Source organism: Podarcis pityusensis (assembly GCF_964106645.2).
Source record: "Podarcis pityusensis genome assembly, chromosome: 1".
NCBI lineage: Eukaryota > Metazoa > Chordata > Lepidosauria > Squamata > Lacertidae > Podarcis > Podarcis pityusensis.
The window spans coordinates 47,645,756-47,665,624 of record NC_138028.1 but is presented as its reverse complement, the minus strand read 5'-3'; the positions used below and the strand labels follow the sequence as shown (position 1 = coordinate 47,665,624).

At 41.9% G+C, this 19,869-nt stretch overlaps 1 protein-coding gene across 2 annotated transcripts in view; it reads left to right on the top strand.

The window, feature by feature from the left end:
* Positions 1–1,671: 1,671 nt before the first annotated feature.
* SUSD6 (sushi domain containing 6) overlaps positions 1,672–19,869 on the top strand; it is a 56,107-nt gene continuing 37,909 nt past the window's right edge. Inside the window, exon 1 of one of the 2 annotated variants that reach the window (XM_080995625.1) lies at positions 1,672–2,398. The gene's annotated coding sequence lies outside the window, so the exon portion shown is untranslated. The remainder of the gene's footprint in view (positions 2,399–19,869) is intronic. The other variant, XM_080995623.1, reaches the window with a different exon arrangement.

Sequence of the window (19,869 nt, the reverse complement as noted above, 5' to 3'; positions counted from 1 at the left end):
CTACCATGAGGGAGAATTTGCTCAGATGAAAGGCCGCTTGGCAGGGAACTACATCTCTGTAGCCTTATGTTTGCACACTTAGACTTCAGAGGAGGGATAGTCCTTGCCTTGGGACTCCAGACACAAATACCCAATATGAAACCCAAACAATTGTGGGTGCTAAGAAACAGTGTCTTGCATAGGTAAACAAAGAAAGATTTCAAAACCCAGGTATTTGCATATGAGCCAAAACATTCTTTCAGATAGCTTGGACCTAAGCTGTGTAGCTAATTTTAAATATGGTGATACCATCATAATCGCCTTGCCACTAAGGAAATTTATTTACCTTTTATTATGAACACACAGAATAATATACATAAATGTATCAAATATTACACCCCTCCCCTAATGAATACAAAACAGGCCTTCATAAAAGATACATCTTTCTGACAGTTTTTTCCCCCAGTTTCACCTTGGTTGATTTGAGCACTGGAAAAAAGAGTGTGATCAAAGTGTAATTTAACTCATGAACACACCAGATGAGCAAGAATATAGAGCAGAACCTGTGGCTTTGAGGTGGTATCCAGTGCTGGTCCTACTCAGAACAGACCGAATGAAGTTAATAGACATGACTAATTTAGGTTCATTAATTTTGAGTCTACTCTTGGGATGGACTTACGGTAATTGGATACAGCCCCAGGATGGCCAGTGGCCAGAAAAGATGGGAGCTGTAGTTTGGGAGAATCTGGAGACCACAAGTTCCTCATTCCTGGTACAAAGAATCTGTGGGCTTCTGATTCTGCAAAGGCTTGTGTACTTTCAGATTGTCAAGCCTTAAGCACTTCTTTTGAGTTTGAGATAACAGGAAAACAAAGCGGAAGAACAAATGTGTAGTCTTTCAAAACCAGTGACAAAGATATCAGATTAAAAGCTGTATGAAAAGCACCTCAGAGGGCCTCTTGCTGCACCTGTTTGGGAAATTAGTGACAAAAGCAGCAATTATTAGTGTTGGCGGTTTCTCTCACAAAAGTGTGTTTCTGGATGCTAAATAGTGTTTTATTTAGATAGGGGACTCGGAATTTTCATTTGATAAAGCGAGGGAAATAACTTATCCAGAAATTTGACTTTCTACAGCAGAAGTCCAGTCAGGCACTGGGTGAGGATGGGTTGCGAGCAAAGAATGGGGGGAAATGGACATGGAATGGATATGCAGGTTGATCCGATAAAAGGGACGAATACAAAGTGGCAAAAGAGAAAATGGAGGACAGAAAGGATAGGGCAATATTGTGGAAAGGGTGGGGTTGGCGACAGAAACCACAACTGCCAACTTGTTCTCTAGCGTATATAACATTTTGCATTCGGAAGCTTGACTCCTCTGACAACCCTGGCCCATTTAACGCTGAAGAGGAGAAATAAATAAAGCGGGGGAGGGGGAGAGAAGTCAAGTCCCCCTGCGCTCAGAGTTAAGGCACAATATGAGAAGAGACGAAAATACCCCAAAGCCACAGGGCGCAAAGTGGGCAACCTGGCACATGGGAAGAGAACGGAGCCACCCCGCTTCCTCCTGCCTGTTTCCCTTCCTCCCATATTCCCCGCCCCGGAGGAGGGAGCTGCTCCTCCTGCTCCTCCTCTCCTTCCCACAGCCGCCGAGGCCGCGCGAAGAGAGCGGGGAGGCGGCAGTCCACGTGCGGGAAGGCGCTGGCTGATCTCCCGCGTTGTTAAGGCCGGCCGGCGAGGCTCCTCCCTTTCCTTGTATTCCTCCGGTCTGGGGAGCCTCGCCCCGATCAATCCTTTCCCTCCCGCCGGGGTTCTAACTTCGACCCTGCAGGCGGCAGGAGCAGCTGCTCTGCCTCTGCCCCTTTAAACCCTCGCCGAGGGAGGGAAGGCCGCCCTGTTTTCCCCGCCTCCCTCCCCTCCCACTCGCCAGGCCCGGCGCGTGAGGCGAGCTCGCGCTAGAGCGCAGGCGGAGCAACGACCGAGAGCGGCTGTTGCTTGTGGCGGCGGCGGCGGCGGCGGCGGCGAAGAAGGAAGCGGGACTCGGCAGCGGAGTCAGAGCGAAGAAGAAGGGTCGGACTGAGGAGACGAGAGGAGGAAGGGGGGGGAAGTGCCCTCGCCTTCGCCGCCGCCCTCGCGACGTTGCCCCGGAGCTACTTTAGCCTTGGCATTTCTATCTATTTAAAACCCCTCGCTTGTTTGTTTATTTCCCCTGGCGGCCGCGAATGTTGCATTGGCCGAGCCCTGCGCCAAGAGGAGACGGGTCCCTCCCCTGCCGTAACCAGGGCCAGGCAGACGAGGGCACGCGGGCCTTGCAGCGGCAGCGGCAGCGGCGGCAGCCCAGCCTCTCAGTGCCTTGGAGCGAAGAGGAGGAGGTAGAAGAAGAAGAAGGGGCCGCCTTCTTCCCGGAACCAGCCGCGGCTGGGTGAGCGAGCCGCTGCCGGGAAAGGGGGTGGGGAGGGGAGGGCGGGCGAGGAAAGTGTGGGGTGTGGGGAGGGGGCTGGCGGTGGGGCTGAAGGCGCGTCCTTCTCTCCACCCCTCCCCACCTCCTTTGGTTCTTTGTTAGCCAAGCGCGGAAGGCAGGCAGGCATGGGGGGGGGGGCTGTCAAGAGTTCCTGGGCTTTCCCCTTTCCAGACACGCACACCTGCTCTGCGGAGCCCGGGGGGTGGGTGGGGTGGGGGGCGGCTTCTGGAAAATAATAAAAGAGCCGCCGAGTACAGACGGCGACGGTTTGGGTGGATTTGGGGCAAAAGGGCGGAGGGCGAAGATGCTTGAGCCCTGTTTTCTGCGGGAGCATCTGTGGATGGAGACTGACAGCCACTCTCTTCGTCTCTCTCTCCCCCCCCCCCCGAAAAAAATTCCTGCAGAGGATTAGATTCCCAAGGGTGACGGTGGGGGGAGAAATCCTGGGAAGAAATCCCATCATCGCCTGGGAAACTTGTCAGGACAAAGCTGTGGTGGAGATGCCAGAACGCTCAAAGTTGCTGGAGGATGGGCTAGTTGCAGCAGTTTTTGGTGATCTGTGACCCTCTTTTAACTCACACAAACATTCAGCGACCCTATTGTTATTATTATTTTACCTTTTGTTTCTGCAGTCATTGCACTGCTGTGCTAACCTGTCTTAGTCCAGGCTATGTCCCAAACCACTAGTTGAAGACCAGTGGGGAACATGGATTCTCAAATGCAGATGTGCCTGTCCTGTGTCTGCATTGGGGGCAGCTACTAAAGAGAATTCTGGGGCTTGATGATATAACGGAACACAATCTTTATTTATGCCATGTCTCTGAAACCTCCTTTTAGCGGGTGGTGTGGGTGGTGAAATGACTCTTAGGCTCTGGTAATGTCTAGTTTCTTTGTGTCTGAATCTGTACTTTGGGCGCTGCTCTACGAATGCTGAATTTCCTGGGGAAAGTTGTGTGGCTGTAAGTAACTACCTCACTCTTTTAAAAAAGAGGAATAGGGGAAGAAAGAAGACTTTTAACAAAATAATAAAAATTTGTATCTCTTTAGAAATTTGTGCTATTTTACAAAAGCCTTTTGGGCTTTAGAAGATGAAATATTGCACTCATATGCTTATCTCTGTTTTAAAATAAGTGGTGAGGTGTAATAAGAAAATAGTTGTGCCTATGAATAAGAATAAAAGTCCATTATTGGATTTAAGAGAGAGTGAATGCATTGCTTTCCAGTAATGTGCTCCTCTTCCACGAAACTTTACGTAAGAATTGCTAATCGTATATACGGTAATCGTGGCTGGTGTGCTGATCCTGTTTGAGCCTAATGTTAGTTGCTAGGATGTATTCTATAATTAACTTAAAGTAGAAAAAACCAGCACAGCCTTCTGCTGACAAAAGGTCTTCTCATGTATTACCGTAGTTCTCCTTTCCTATAAAATGTATATGCAAGACCAGCTTGAGTGGTACATTGACACTTTCTATTGAATATTTCATTCAAAGTGGTGGTTTCCCCCTGAATATTAGCATATTAGTGCTGAGGAGCTGAATTTTTATACAAGGCCTCTGTCTGGTTTAAATTTTGTTCAATATTTGGACATACTTTTTTAAAAAAAATCTTTATATTAAAGGGTGGGGGATTGATGAGATTCTCAGTTTTTAATTGTTGTCCTATGCTGAAGAATTGCATCATAGAGTTGACATTCACTTTTCGGGTACATGTGTGTGAATGTACACCTGTCCATGTTAGGTCTGCCCCCCATTGGCTTTGTAGAATTTTGTAAGCTCTGCTACTATACAGATAATACAAACAATTGAATCTATTTAGTACATAGCTTTTTTTGTTTACTAAATTCCGTGTTTCAGTATCAGTATACCTATACTTATTTGTTATTTGAAATAACATTTTTATTCTAGGCCTGTAAGCAAGAGTCACCACTCTAGTATCAAAAGTCCAGGGACTGAAAAAAGCAAAAATGGTTGAGATATGTTGGTCTTTAGATTCTTCCTGAATGGCTATACTCAACTTACAGTACACGGTAATTTAAAATGTAATAGTGTCTGATGAGCAGAGCTCCACACATTTGGATCCCCAAATTTCCAAGCCTTAGCTAACCAAAAACGTTTTGAAACTGCTAGGATTTTCTTTGTGTGCTGTACAATCATAACCTCCTGCTCCTTTCCCCAGCTCATAGTGTAGAAGTAGGGAAGGGATCAGTTTTCCCTTCAACCATAGCTGCCTTCTCCACCTTGGAGCTAGAGAGTGGAGTGAAGATCTTCCCTGAATTCGGCTGCATTTCTGAGGCACTCTGGTGTCCCGAAAGTATAGTGCATCCACAGGAAAAATCACTCCCCCATCTGACAGGTTCAGAGGAAGACACCAGCTGATGGTCTCATCAGAAAGTGTGGTAGACGAATTTGTGGGTCCCTGCTGAGGAGTAATTTAAGAGACACTAGTTTGGCAAGCTTCAGTTCTTAGGAAATGTGGGGTTTTTTTTAAAGTTTTTGAATGTCATCACAATTTATTGTAACCTTGTGTCATACATTTGTCTGAACTGGGAAGGAAGTGAAGATGTTGAAATGTCTTGATGATGCTTGAAGTTGTTTGTATCTCAAGTACTGCCAATTTATTTTATTGTGCTTTCTTTATGTTCCTGTAAATGCTATTGTGTACCAAGACTTCACTTGGCAGGCTCTCTTCTAGCATGGTAGATATTTAGGGTTTTTCTTTCTTTCTTTTTTTAAATGAAGTGAGTTTCTTAAGGAAAGTGAAGAAGTGTTTTTAACAAAAGAGAATGTTGTTTTCCTAATACAAGTTAAGATTTTTCTAAACTCTGCTCAGGGTTGTTGAAATAGTCTTGGAACTATAGTATCGAAAGCCTGATGCTTGGGTGCGGAAGCAGGAGGAGGATGCCACTTTGTCTCCTTCTGTAATAAAATGTACTTGCCTGTCCCAGAACTACGGCAAGAGAGAAACGGAAATGCTCGCATAGGCCTAAGAAATTTTTCAGACAGGGTACTGTCCCCACCAGAGAATGACAAAACAGTGTTGTGAGTGATGTTCTTTTTTGAATGCTAAACATTGAAGCCCATTTATGTGGATTTATGGACAATGTGTGGATAACTTATACCTGGCAACTAGGGCTACAGTGGCACATCCACCCCCCACCCACCCCCGTACTACTTCACAACATATAAAAACAGCAGTTCCCTTTCAAGCTATGCCTGCACATGAAATTCAAGAGATGGTAGCAACTGAAATTTCTTAAATTCTTCTTACCTTTACCTTAAAAACAGAGTATATTTTCCCTTTTTTGTTAACTAATGGTTTGGCTTCGTTTATACAAGTTTGTGTAAAATAACATGGATATTTGTATTTAGCGTTATCTGAATTATTGGCTAGGACTTACGCTTGCAGGAACAAAAGAGAGCGTACTTTGCAGTCATACTTGGGGCATCCTCTTGGTTGGCTTCACTACATGGGAACTGCTGCAAACTGTGCAGCTTCTTCCCATGCCACTTGCATAATATAAGAAGTCTAGACTTGAACTGCAGTGTTCTTGCTCCCACTCTACAAAGATAACATCCGGAGGAGCCCTCTGACTCAGTGAATGTAATTTGATTGACTTACAAAATCAAACATGCATTGGATTAAATTACATGCCCACAGTGCCATATAGGTAACTGGGCAGTTTTCTCTCTCTTGCAGGTAGCAGCAGCAAGTGCAAAGCAGCAGCTCCATAAGTGGCCTCTGTAGCAAGAGCTGGAGCCTGCTTAGTCTGTGTGCCTGTCTGCAAGGAGGAAAACCTATGTCATTGCATATGTTTTATTTACAATGTCTTCTGGGGAACTTTGATCCTTAGAATCTTATGAGGGGTTTTCAGTGAGAAATCAGAAAGAGCAAAGAAACTTAGAAGATAGCTACCTAGCATTCCTTCTCTTCACAAACAGTGAGTACAGTCATACTTCGGGTTGAGCGTTTTCAGGTTGCACTCTGCGGCGACCTGGAAGTAATGGAACCCGTTACTTCCGGGTTTCGCTGCTTGCACATGCGCAGACGCTCAAAATGACGTCGTGCGCGGAAGCGGTGAATCGCGACCCATGCAGACGCGGGTTGCGTTCGCTTCAGGATGCGTACAGGGCTCCGGAACGGTTCCCGTTCGCATCCAAAGGTACCACAGTAGTTGAAGGAGTGTTGGGTGTGTCCTGAGTCACATTATGTTCGGGGGGGGCAAGAGTGAAGCCCAACAGGGCTGGTGCATGCCTCATATGAATGGTACCCAAGAACATGTTCCAGAATCCTTTGCATAGTACAGTGGTTTTTGATTGGCAGTTGAAAGTTATGAAAACCAGTTTTCCCCCTCATAAATAACTGAGTTGTCAGGGCTAAGTTTGGTTTAATTTTCAGTTTGTGGTTAAGGCTCAGAAATACATTTGTTGTCAGGTAAGCTAAACTCTATTGCATGTGTGCCGTTGTTGTTGTTGTTGTTTATGAATCACCCTTCCTTTAGTATCACCCCAGGCAGTGTCCAACAAATGATAATAAAATTACTTTAATGAGTAAAGCAACTAGAGAACTAAAATAATATGGTCAGGCTTGTGGCTGGGTTAGTATTATTAGTAGTAGTAGAATTTATTAAATTTGTATACTGACCTTCATCCATAGATCTCAGGGTGGTTCACAGCATAAAAATACAAGATAAAAACACAACATGCATAATAAAAACAATTCAAAGATACAGTATAATATGCAATAAAAGTCCTTATGTATTGAGCACAGTCAGCATAAAGACCCACAAATATGAAAATTACTTGTTGTGTACTCCAAAGCATAAAAAGAACAATGGACAATGAACAATAACACAGTTAGGACAATAATACTTTGGAACAAACAGTTATAGATATATTTTGACAATTACCAGTAAGTCTTTTTCAAATTTGTCCCAATCAATCCTAAGTGTGGGTGCCAGGGGAGCCTCTCTAAGAAGACATTGTACAGCTAGGGTGCCACCACTGAAAAGTCTTATTATTGATACTATTACGATTAATAAGGGGCTTTCCATTCAAAAGTGACCCAGGCACAATATAAACACTAAAACCAATTATAGCAAACAACCAATAAAAACTTCAATCGGATTGCTGCCTGCTGGATCTCGTTTGGTGGAACACCTGAAAAAGGTCCTTGATGTCCTTAATGTGGCAGGTGTTACGTGAAAGGAGACTATTGTTCAGATAACATGTCTGCAACCTTTTAGGGCTTTAAAAGCTTAATATTGGAACTTTGAGTTGGGCCCAGAACAATACTTGAAGCTAGTGCAAAAGAAAGAAAGAGCGGGATGGAGGGAAGCAAGCAAGTACTGGTGTATTATGGTCATAAGGTCCAGTCCTAGTTGACCATCTTATTTTGGATCAACTGAAATTTCTGCAAGGTTTTCAAAGACTCCCCCATGTATTGTGTGTTTCAGTAACAGAAAGAAGAGGTTACCAGAGCATGAATCACTGCAGCTGCTTCCCTGTGCTGTTGCTGTTCTAGCTACCCAATGACTTTGATGTTAAAATTGCTCAAGGCTTTGGCTTCTAATCTAGACAGTATTAAGTAAACTGCAGAAGAAAAAAATGTTTTCTTTCCATTACCTTTTCCAAGTGCTTCTAGTGAAGCAATTAAAAGGAAGAAACATGTATAAACCCCAGCAAAGGTTAAGAATGGCCCGCATACAAATCTGATCAGACTAAAAAATTAGCCCCCTTTACTTAAGCTACGCTTTCAAGACTGATTTGACATCTGCTTTACTACCGGGGAGCATACAAAAAAAGTGACAAAATGTTTCCTAATTTGTTAGCAGGTCAGGGATTGTTATGAGTTAGATTAGACATGAGAAAGTTGAAGTAAGGAGTGTTGGTTGTGCTTTTGTGCACTTTCCAGTTTCCTTGAATATCCCTTGTTTTCTAGTAGTATAATGATATCAGAACATTTATGAGTGCCAATACTCTGCTTCGTTAATTCATTAGATCCAGGGCTGAAAAAATCCCAGGCGCCTAACATTTAAGTATCAGCATTAACTCTTTCACTTGGATGTTCTCCATACTGAGATGAGGACTGACATTTGCAGGGGGTGGGGGCACTGGTGGAGATCACAATGCTTCTGCTGCAGTGGTTTAATGATTTGCATTAATTACTATTTTAAGGTGATTTCACTGTGTTGGGGGAAGTTTCAAAGAAGTGGTAAACATGGGTGTGATTATTTGGCAGTGACTATGGAGAACACTGCCCTTTTGAAGTCTATAACATTTAATTTGATATCAAGATGCTTGCCACCTGACAATGTATTCTTTTGTTATTGTCAGTTTTTGGAGAGAGGAAGGAAAATGTCACTGTTACTACATTGAGTTTTTTAAAATTATTGATGAAGATCTGTGCACAAATCAAATGGAATATAGTCATAGTGACTACAGTTCCAACTTAGAAACTATACTGAATGTCTAATTCTTCCTGATGTGAATTCATATCAAAAAATAGAAGGACGGCATTTAACTTTCAACATTGATTGCAGCACAAAGAGAGAGTGCAAACAGGAAACTTGTTCTGTAGTGAAGTTTGCAAACAGGAAATTTTCACAGAACAAACATAGCTCAAGTATAACCTAAGAGAGATAATAAAAAATGTTTTTCTGTAATGTCATGATATTTTTTACCAAGTATTACTTGTAATTCCTCATGCCAAATTTTATTGAATTTTTTGTGGTATTTGCCCTGCTTTTACTGGAAAGGGGCAGAGGAGTGCTTCTCTTTCCTTATTTGAATTGAGTCAGTTCAGCATTCACCAACAGAGAGCTAGGGATGAGGGACAAAACTGAACAATGGAAGAATGTCAATTGCAATACCTACATTAATATCACATTGGGACCTTAAAGGTTCACAAAAATGGAAGATTGGAGTAGGAGGCAGATATACTCTAAAATCAGATGTACATATTGAGATCCATCTTCACTGAAGAAAGGATCGTTTTGTCTCCTGTCACTTAAATACCTGCAAGGAATTAGCAGTCTTGGAAACAACCCAACCTTCCTTTAAATCTGCTTCACACACCCAGAGTGGAATGTAGTGGTATTCTTTCTTGGCAGTCTGAAGCTACTTCAATGTTTCTGTTGTTTTAGCTTTATTGTAATGCTTCAGTAGCTAATGAAGCACAAGAGGAAGCAAAATCGGTTTCTACAAATACTCAAGCATGAAAATTCTGTTGTTTAACTCTCTGCCTGTACCGCTTTTTAAACTGATGAATGATACACAGGCTGAAAGCTATTTTAATATATAGAAAATCCTCTTTTCAAAACTTATTAATCAGTGTGGTGCAACTTTTTTTCCTTAGTAACTAATGTATACTTACAGATATTGTATGTGTCTTGGATGTCTGATTCTAAATACAATTATCTAAAACTAAGCTAGCATTAGAAAAATCAGGAAGCTTGATGGCTGAATTGGAATTTTGAACCTGTGTTTGCAACATTCAGCCTTGGACTTCTGGCACTGCACTGGATCTTGGGAACAGTGAAATTGTACAGGAGACCTAAAATAATTATGCAACTGGCTACTGACGATCCATGGGGCTTTTGCCTGGAATACTGAAACACAGCTCAGTGCATATGATTACAATATATAAAGACAAACTGGACACATAACTCTGAAACTTTGGTGCCTCTAGCATGCTGCAGCATGTAACCATGAAGAATGTGTGTAAGGTGATAGAACAAAACAAAGGCAACTTCCTCCTTTCTTTTTCCTAGCCATAAAGAACAGCAATGTGGCTGTTCAGATTTATTTGTTATCTTTCACTAGCCTTAGTTCTTTTGGCACATTCAAGATAGTTCTTTGGACAGTGGATGGCCACAGAAGGGATTTAGAAGTTCCTGCTGTGGTTGAATGACAAAAATCAGTGAGGACAGAGAAACCTGCAGGCAAAAAGTGTAATGAGGAAAATGTTAATTACAAGGTTTTGGTTTTCAAGTTAGTTCCCTAAAGCAAATCTCTTGGGGGCCAACTACACAGATGCATAAAACAGAGCTGTGATTCTGAAAAGCAGCTTCAGAAGAAAGCAAAGTGGCAGGGAAGGAGGTACATAATCCTCTTCCTACTTGCTGTTTCTTGGCTTCACATGGCACCCCAAGCATTTTCTCCCCTACATGGGGGTCCAGATGCATGAATCCTGCTTAAAACGAAGAAAGAAGATAAACTTGAGCAGCGAGAGGTGATATTTCAAAGGAAGTCTGAGATTCCCTTTAAGCATTGCTTTTATGATAGCTGTTTCACATTTTGAGTATTATTAGCAAGCATATTCTATATGCTATGTGTACCTTTCAGAGTTTACCATAGCAGATATGGAGTAAGTTATTTTCTCATTATGTGTATTACGGAGGGAATCTGGGCTGTGTTTTCCAAGCTTGCTTGTGGGGTGTAAGGGAGGATGAATTTGTCTTGGGCATTACTGGGAACATTGCTCACAATTTCAGTAGACAGATGAGTACTCAGTTTTCTTGTAAAGTGTGAAGTTTGTAAGTTGTTGAGCTAATGGAAAGCAAAAGGAGCACAGTGGCTTGAAGTACAAAGGTGGATGTAGGGATTAATGTGTGCATGTTATCCTACTGCTAATGCAATGTAATGAGCTGCTTGACACACAAATGTAATCTTTGGTCATATTGGTGGAATATGGATGTGACTGCAGGTGAATGAGCAGTTTAGAAGCAGAGGAGCTGGCTAATTTCCCATCTGCTGTCTGTGCTAATATTTCTATTATCTGAATCTGCGTTGAGATTTGCTGTTACTCATTGTATTTGAAATCCAACACATTGCTTCAGCTAAAATTCACTCCTGTCTTTGTGAAATGGTCGTGCAAGAATTTTATTTTAAATGAAGCACAACGTGAAAGGCTGATGTAGATTATATTTAAGACTGCTTCTGTTAGTTCACAATATAATAAATGCAAGAGCAAAGATTGGAGGGAGTTAAGCAGTAATAATTTGTGTTTGTTTCCTGAGTGTCTAATGGTATTTCAGTATGTGCATTTGGTTACTTGTTCCTGAATAATTTGGTCAGGGTGCCTCTTCCTGTGCTATGTTTGTAAGTGAGCTTGTGTACCCTGGAAAGGTTTCCTAATATGGTTCAGCCAACAAAGCTAGCTTATGGTGAGGAGGTGGGAACTTAAGAGCAATGCTAAAAAGAGCATGTTAACTCACATTTATTTTCATCTTGTCCTTGTCTGACACCTCACTAGTTCCTGTTTGTTACTCTGTTGTTAATCACAGAAGACCATTGCATTTAATATTGATTAATTGTAGACTACATTTTACAGCCTTCACCTCAGATAATCAACTTGGGTGGTGATTAACAAATGCCTATACTAGGGGTCAGCAAACTTTTACAGCAAGGGGCTATAACATTGAGTTACAGCCCCTTGTCCCTCAGACCTTGTGGGGCGACTGGACTATATGGGGGGGGGGGGGAGAACGAATTCCTATGCCCCACAAATAACCCAGAGATGCATTTTAAATAAAGGCACACAATCTACTCATGTAAAAACACCAGGCAGGCCCCACAAATAGCCCAGAGATGCATTTTAAATAAAAGGACACATTCTACTCATGTAAAAACATGCTGATTCCTGGACCGTCCACGGGCTGGATTTAGAAGGCAATTGGGCCAGATCCGGCCCCTGGGCCTTGGTTTGCCTACCCAGGGCCTATACTAAGAGAAGTCATTGTTCCTGATCACAGAAACTAAGAGTATTCTAGGTATAGCGATGAATTATCTTTTCAGATGTCAACTGGGAATTATGCAGCATGCCGCTACTAGTAAATTAATGTCCTTGAATCCAGGTGTTTCAGTGTAAGCGTCTCAATGTTACTGTATGCTTTTATAATTTGAAACTGTTCTTTTACTTGCCTTTTCTGTATATAATTATGAGGTAGGCTTAAATAAGAAACAATAGGCGGAGACATGTGGGGAGGAAGACTTCTTCACCAGAAATCCTATGGCATAAAAGCCTGAATTCTTCAGGTAGAAATAATAGTCTGAATTTTTTTGGGGGGGAGGAAGAGACTATATATGATCTTTCAGATGATGCTCTTACACATTCTGTAGTCACATTCAGTAGTGTGTTATTTGTCAGTCTTCTGTAACCACATCTGCTTAAATTAGAAAATGACAGACTTTATTTTAGGGCAAAATCTGTTACTCTTCTTAAATGTATAGGCCTTTTGTTTTTCTTGGCACTATAAGATGCTTTAAGATAAAAGTGCTGATGCAGGCTGTGGATAAGAAATGGCCAGGGCTGCTTTTGAGGCAAGGCAATGTTTTAATATGGGCTGCTTTTAAATAGTGTGCTTTTAAGCCTCGGTATTTGCAGTTTTTGAAGTGGCTTCTCAGCATTGAAATGGTTCTGTATTGCACAGGCTACCAGTTTGATAAAAATATAGTCCCAAATTAGTTAAAATAAAGCCCCTCCCTCCTTGCAACATTACTTTTGTTTTTGGAGTGTGTTTGTTTAATTAATGTAAAGAATGGGCAATTGGGAATGGAGAAATGGTGTGTGTGGGAGAGAGAGAGAGAGAGAGAGAGAGAGAAAGAAACCCTTTCCTTACCTGTTGTTTTCTGCTTTAAATTACTCAATCCCCCATCCCCACTTTCTGGAGTTATAGAGACATGTTGAAGAACAAGCATCCATTTGGAAATTTGTGGGAGGATACTTTGAATGGGAGGCTGTTCAACCTTCCTTGCCGAAAGGTGTAAAACATTTTTCTGGGAAACCCTTAATTTTGTAGCTGTAACACAAGGGCAGTAAAAACTGACTCTGTAAACTTCAATCATCATTTTCTTTTAGACATTATCATTGTGTAGGAATAAAAATTTCAAACTTCTAAGAGGTAGCATAAGAATTTCAAGCGACTGGAATTTTTCCAGTTTACTTTTCATGCACTGTTCCATAATTTTGCAGTAGATGCCAGGCAGCGGAATAGGAGAAGGCTGAGTGCAGAATATAGGCTGTGAGCCGTGCTTTCAGTTCAGTTAGAAGCTTGAGAATCCAAACTGTGAAAAAGAAAAGTATTGCCGATAAATTTCTGCAAACGCATAGGTCAGGGGATTAAAAAGGGGGCAGGGGGGGGAAAGAAAACAAGAGTATGGGTTCCATTGATCAGAAACTAGGACCTTCTCACTCTGTAGCAGTGTTAGAAATTCCCCAAGTTCCAGGCACGTTTTGCAGCTGGTGTGAGATCTCTGGATACCAGGTTGGCAACTGATATCTCCACCTGGCTGCCCCCCCAGCTTTTTAAAGCCAGTATACAGAAAGCTTATTTGTTGTATTTATATCCCACCTTTTTCTTCAAGGAGCCCCCCCCCCCCCAGTTAATCCCTACAATGACCTTGTGAGGTAGACTTAAGAGGCTGTTACTGGCCCAGGCTCACCCAATGAGCTTCATGACTGAGTGGGAATTTGAACCATGATTTCCCAGGTCCTAATCCAACACACTAACCACTACACCACACTGCCTTCCTAGAGTATGTCTGTTACGGGGCAGCTATATAATTTAAGTAGGTAAATAAATGTGAGGAAAGCAAAATGTCACTTAGAGAAGGATCTGAAATATTTTCCTTGAAGCTTGAATTTGTCTTATTCTGGATTGTTTTATTTGATGTTTTAATGTGCTGTAAACTGCTTTGAGAATTTTTTTTCTTTAAATATAAAGCAGTGTAGAAATGAAAATAATAATGAATTCCACTGCAAAAAAAAACCCCCACCTCTGTTGTGTGCCTAGAAATTCTGTTGTGGCAACTGTAACCTAGGTTTAAGGTGCCACTTGGCAATTAGCTTATATATCTGAGTTTCTAACACTGCTCTGCAGACTTGTGTAACTTGTTTAGGGATTTCAAATGATACTCTTAGAAGCATTCTGTAAAAGTGTCCCATCCTGTTCTATCCTAGTCCCGAACAAATCCCCAAATTTGCAGGAATTATGTTAATAACCTCTCTCTCACACACCCAAATATCTGTGTAGTTCCCATATTTGGAGTTTCTGGCCATTCAGTGCTTTACATTAAGTGTAGACTTCTAGATTCAATTGTATCATGTTTAGGCCCAATTTTCTTCTTTGTTTGTGATTTAGGAGGCCTGCCGTCCTTGAAAAGCTGAGTTTGACTGAGGTGTGTAAGCCAGGAGTCTAATTTTTCTGTTCATAAAAACTGTATATGTAACAACAGGATCTTAAACATAACAGTAGTTTCATTTTTGCTTGAATTGAGTTTTTGCATTCACCATTTCCACTTCTTGTTTGTGATAGTTGACTCAGCATTTAAATCTTTATTGGGTTAGTTTTGATCTCTGGCCAACTCTGTTGGTTAATTTGATTTAACTGTTTTGTGTAGCAAACTGTAACAATTCAGCACTGTTGAGTTTGATTTCTCCTTCTCAGTGAAATATCTTAAAATTTGAACTTTTGGCAGTTTGTCTTGTGTTGCTGAATCATTTTTTAAAACCACTGCAGAAGGAGGGACAAATAGACTCTTTTGTTTATATTTAAAGGATTAAAATGCTGCATTCAAGCCAGGCCCACAACCTTAGTTGGCATCTGTCTGTCTCAGGAGACAATGGAGGAGGGCGTCATTGGAGGTAAAGTCAAACTGTTGAAGAGTTACAGTGCCTGTTGTGTTGTTGGACCTCAACACTTTTCATCTATCCTCTCTAAAGACCCAGATTGTCCTATGTCAGCTCGCTCGTTCCTCCCATTCCTTCAAGGAGTAGCACTTCTCTCCCTGTCTGTGCGACATAAATTCCCCACCTGGAATCTGCATACTGTCTTATCATCTCTATAATGTCCTCCTTTTGAGCTACTCAAGTTGGTCCCTCCTACTATCCTTTAAAGTCCTGTGCCTCATAGTCACTACCTCCACCAGAGGCATTTCAGAACCAAATTCATTGTCAGTTGAGAGACATCGTTGTGTTTTCCACAGAGAGAGATAGTAATTCCTTCCAAAGGTACTTTCATAATTCCACTGCTAACAAGACCTGATTCTTCCATCATTCTGCCATTTTCTGGTACATCTGTCAGAAAAGGCAGGGCACTCCCTTGATGTTCGTTGAGAAGTGAAGGTATACATTCATCGTACACGGTTCATACAACAGACCAGCTTGCTCTTCAGCTCCTTTCATCCTCTCCTGAGGAGGAAAAGAGTTGAATTCACTACTCTAGCTGGATGGCAGAAACAATGCATTTTGTTGGCTTGTGTTTCTCTTAACCTGCCTCCACCTACTTGACTAGGACAGCAGCACTCTTGCAGCCTTCTCCCTAAATGCCCATCTACAAACAAGAGTTTTGCAGAGTGGTCACATGGTCAGCATCTTCCACATTCCTTTAGCATTACAAAACTGACACTTTGGCTTCAGCTTCAGCTGCCTTTGGAAGGAGGGTGTTGCAGCATCTTCTTCCATTCACTGTTTGTCCCTCCCTTCATGGGTCTGTAGGCTTTTGTACATCCCAATCTGGCCGCATTTGTTTCTGTGAAAGGTTTTTCTGGATCCCATAAAAGCTACTGCCAGAGCCCACCCAGGCTGTCAGCAGCTGTTTATTCCATTGCACCTCATCACTTGTCTCCCCCTTCCCCCAATAGTTCCTCCATCATACTTCTCTACCTTTCCTACCAGAGTCTCAGTGAATTTTAAAGGCAACCTTTCTGTTAAAGCTGTCTTCCATGCTATACTGCTACCGAATCTCCTTGCTTTCTGGCTTGTTATTTAAAAACTGAAGAAGGAAGGGGAGGGGAGGAGCTGTAACAGCAACTTCCTGTTTGAATTCTTTATTTTTTGCAAGCTTGCGTTGTTACCTACTGACCGCTTGGTGGTGCCTATCCTAAATCCCAATCTGGCAACAGTTTTTACAGGATCCAGAAATACCTTTCATAGTAAGTATAATGGATTTGCTTTTTCCCTTGAAGAAATATGCAGAATCCTGGTAGTTGCGTGAATTGGGCTAGGCAATCTCCCTGCATTCTAGAGAGGAAAGGCAAGAAACTGTTCTGAAAGGTCGAGTCAATGGCCCTCCATGGTTTTCCATGGGCCCTCAAAATATGAAGAGATAGGAGGCAAAGGTGGATCTGGTGAGCTGATTAGAAGGTAGATAATAATCCCAGGGGCATATGTGTGCTGTGCTACAGGAGACCTCTGATTTCTGTTGCTGTCTCTCTCTGGGTGCAGCTGCTATAGAGTAACCTTTGCTAGCCCCCTCTGCCTTGCATGTGTATGTAGAGGTGTTCTAACATAATCTTGTATTGTTTTGCTGAACTGAAAACTCAAATTGGTGTGACTGAAATTTGTTGATTGTTGTCCCTTTTGATTTGCAAGCTGTCAGTTGCCAGGTTTTCTCTTCCACAGCTACCTGTATAGCCCTATGCTCCTCAGCATCCTGTAGCTAATACATCATGTTTTTAACCTAAGGGCATGATGTCCAGCTGCACCATGATGATGTTTTTGGACAATCCCTTCAAAGCAGTGCCCTTATCATGCCCTTATCATGTCAGGGTTTGCAGAAAGCAGAAATGTCTTATAAGAAACAGATGAGTGGTGATCATGATCTGCTGGTATTTTATTACAGCTCAGTGGACACTTGAGACTGCCTTGGCCTTATCCACTTAGTGCTTCCTTGACTAGCAATGATCTTTGTGATAGATTCCCTTTTCTCCCTTCTTCCTTCCAAAGTGGAAAATCTATATGTCCTTGGGTACAGGGCACAATACTTCCTTGCCAGCTTTGTTGTCTGGCTCAAGTAACAAGGCATTCCATATTCATGTTGCTGTGCTACTTTTTCCTAGACATCAGTTAACTGAGTGGTTTCAAGTTGGCCTTCTCAAAAGCACGAATATTTTTTTCCTGAGGGTGCTTGGTTTATGTGTACTGTTCTCTTAAAAGTCTGGCCATTGGGTGGATGTGACTGTAAGGAATGAATGCCTCTGTTGTCTTCTAGAACATAAAGGCTACTACTGTCAGTAACAATCTGAAGATTCATGGAGATTGTTGGGTTTATAGCATTAGTCCCTTTCTCTCTGGCCCTTAGTATTCATTTCTGCTTCAATTAATGGTATATTCAGAAAGAAGTTACACTCTTGCTTAGTTCCCAACCCACTGTTTATTTTAGAATATAATGTTGAAGACAATTCATTGGATAGTTCATACACTGATACTATCAAAAACAGTGCCATTTCTAGGTCTGGAAGAGACTGGTTCACTTTAAACTATTGGTGCAGATGCACGTGTATGAGACTAGTGGTGGACTTTCTGGTTTTAGACCTGGTTGCCCAGTGTCTTTAGTTTTGTATGGGCCATTTGCAGAAGAGTAAATTGTTTAAAAGGCATGCCAATAGCAGGTGAATCAAGATTTGGAGAATCTCAAAGAATCTGATACTGGCACTATCAATCAACTTTTATTGTATATAACCAAAGGCCTTTACAATGGATGACAGAGAATTAAATGAAACTTTAATCTAAAATCATGTACATAACCTGTAGCAGTTTACAACATAAAAGGAATTTACCACATTAAGACTTAAGATGGGAGTGCATTCACATAGCTGGAACAGAGCTTCTTGGCTGCCAGCGCAAATTTGACTACCTGGTATGTAATATATAGATGTTTATCTGCTAGATGTTCAGCTGTCACTTCCTGTATGGATCAACCTGGAAGCCAATTAAGAATTGGTGATATAAATTTTCCTCTGGGCGTTGTATACAGGGGAACAAGTCAGCAGGTAGTGTGTGGTGTCTTCTACCTGATTGTATCCATTTGCGATCCGTATGGGGAATTCCCCGGTATCTCCCCTCTAAATATGCCAAGGGCATGTGTTGAAATCTTAGTTCTACAAAGACCCTGCATAGTTGTGGGAAGGTCAGAGTCTCAAGGTAATGGGGCCTTGATTGGTCTTAATTTGGGGGTACCAAGTAGAGTAGCATGGAGCAAAGATGGATACTCTGTCTTGGTTGGCATCCTGATCAAAAATCCAATTTCTAAGGTCATGTGGGCTAAGTAATTCTCTATTTGGATAAGCCCTAAGCTTATCTTGGCACTATTGTGCCCAGCCCCTGTCCTTAGTTGCTCTAACCAGCAGAGCTTAGTAAGAGTATGATCTTCAAAGGCATTTAGCCTGCACCAGTATCTCAGATAGGCTAGATCAATTCTGGCTGCTAGCGAGGGAAGGCCCAACTCGGCTCTGAGGTGGCTGCCAGTGTCCCACACGGAAACCCCAAAATCTGCCTCATAAATTTGTTTTGTAGGACCTCTATTCCAGATTTGACATGAGTTCCCCATATCTTAGCCCCATAGAGCATTTGTCCAATGATTTTAGAGACAAGTATCTTAATAGCTGGATTGATTAACTGTCTGCCCTTTGAATGGAAGAACGTATATCTGCCCAGTAGAATGGTCAGTATTAGCTCAATTGCTTCCAGATGGGGTTTCCATGATGACTTCTTATCAATAAGTAATCCTAGATATTTAAATCTGGGTACATTCAGCCCCCATCCTGCTAGATTTAATAATCCAGGGGGTACAAAGCTCAAGGGGGCATATGGTTACATGCAAAGTTTCAAAGTTGCCGCTTTTAAAGGTTGACATTCTGACTGGCTCTCCCCTTGCTTGCTGTCTCAATAATCAACCCTTTAAAAAAAGCATTTAAAAATATTTTATGTATGGGTTCCACTGAAGTTTTGTTTAAAGTAAAGGGTTCCACCACTGCAAAAAGTTTGAGAACCTCTGTCTTGGATCATAGCTCACTTGCTGCTGCTGACATTGATTGATTCCCATCTAACGTAAGTTCAGCTATTTTAGCCTGGGTCCATCCCATTGTAAAATGGCAAAAAGGGATTAACTACATTTTTAATGTGTTTGCTGCAGGTCTACATTAGTAAGAAAGAGGTTGCTTTTCCCAAGCAAGCTGTATTTAGTAATGGGTCCATTTTTTAAAATGCAGCTGTTTAAAGTGCAGGCTTCAGGGGTGGTCTGGTGTTCCAAATTTGGATGCAAAACACTGCAAACTCAAATCATTGAACTCTACTGCACAGCTGCTAGATTTCTGAATTTCTGTAGGAGCCACAGTCTGATTTGAAAGAGGAAAAATAGCTTTGTTTTTCTTGAGTCATCTCTCTAGCTTATTCTGAATAACTGCATGGCATCTAATTGTGCTGGTGAAGCAGATGATAAGCTTCCAGTCTGTCCTGAAGGTTTGCATGAGTGGTTTAAAAAAAGGATAGAGAAGGGTATTATAGTTAGTAGTAACAAGAGAGCCTGTGAAGCCAATCTCAAAAATTTATGGGCCCTTAGCATACTTTAAGGGCCCCCAAGGAATGTTGGTAATGAACTGCAAACTGATTGGCCCTGTGTGCCATCAATCAATCCAACAAGTTAAAAAGCTTGT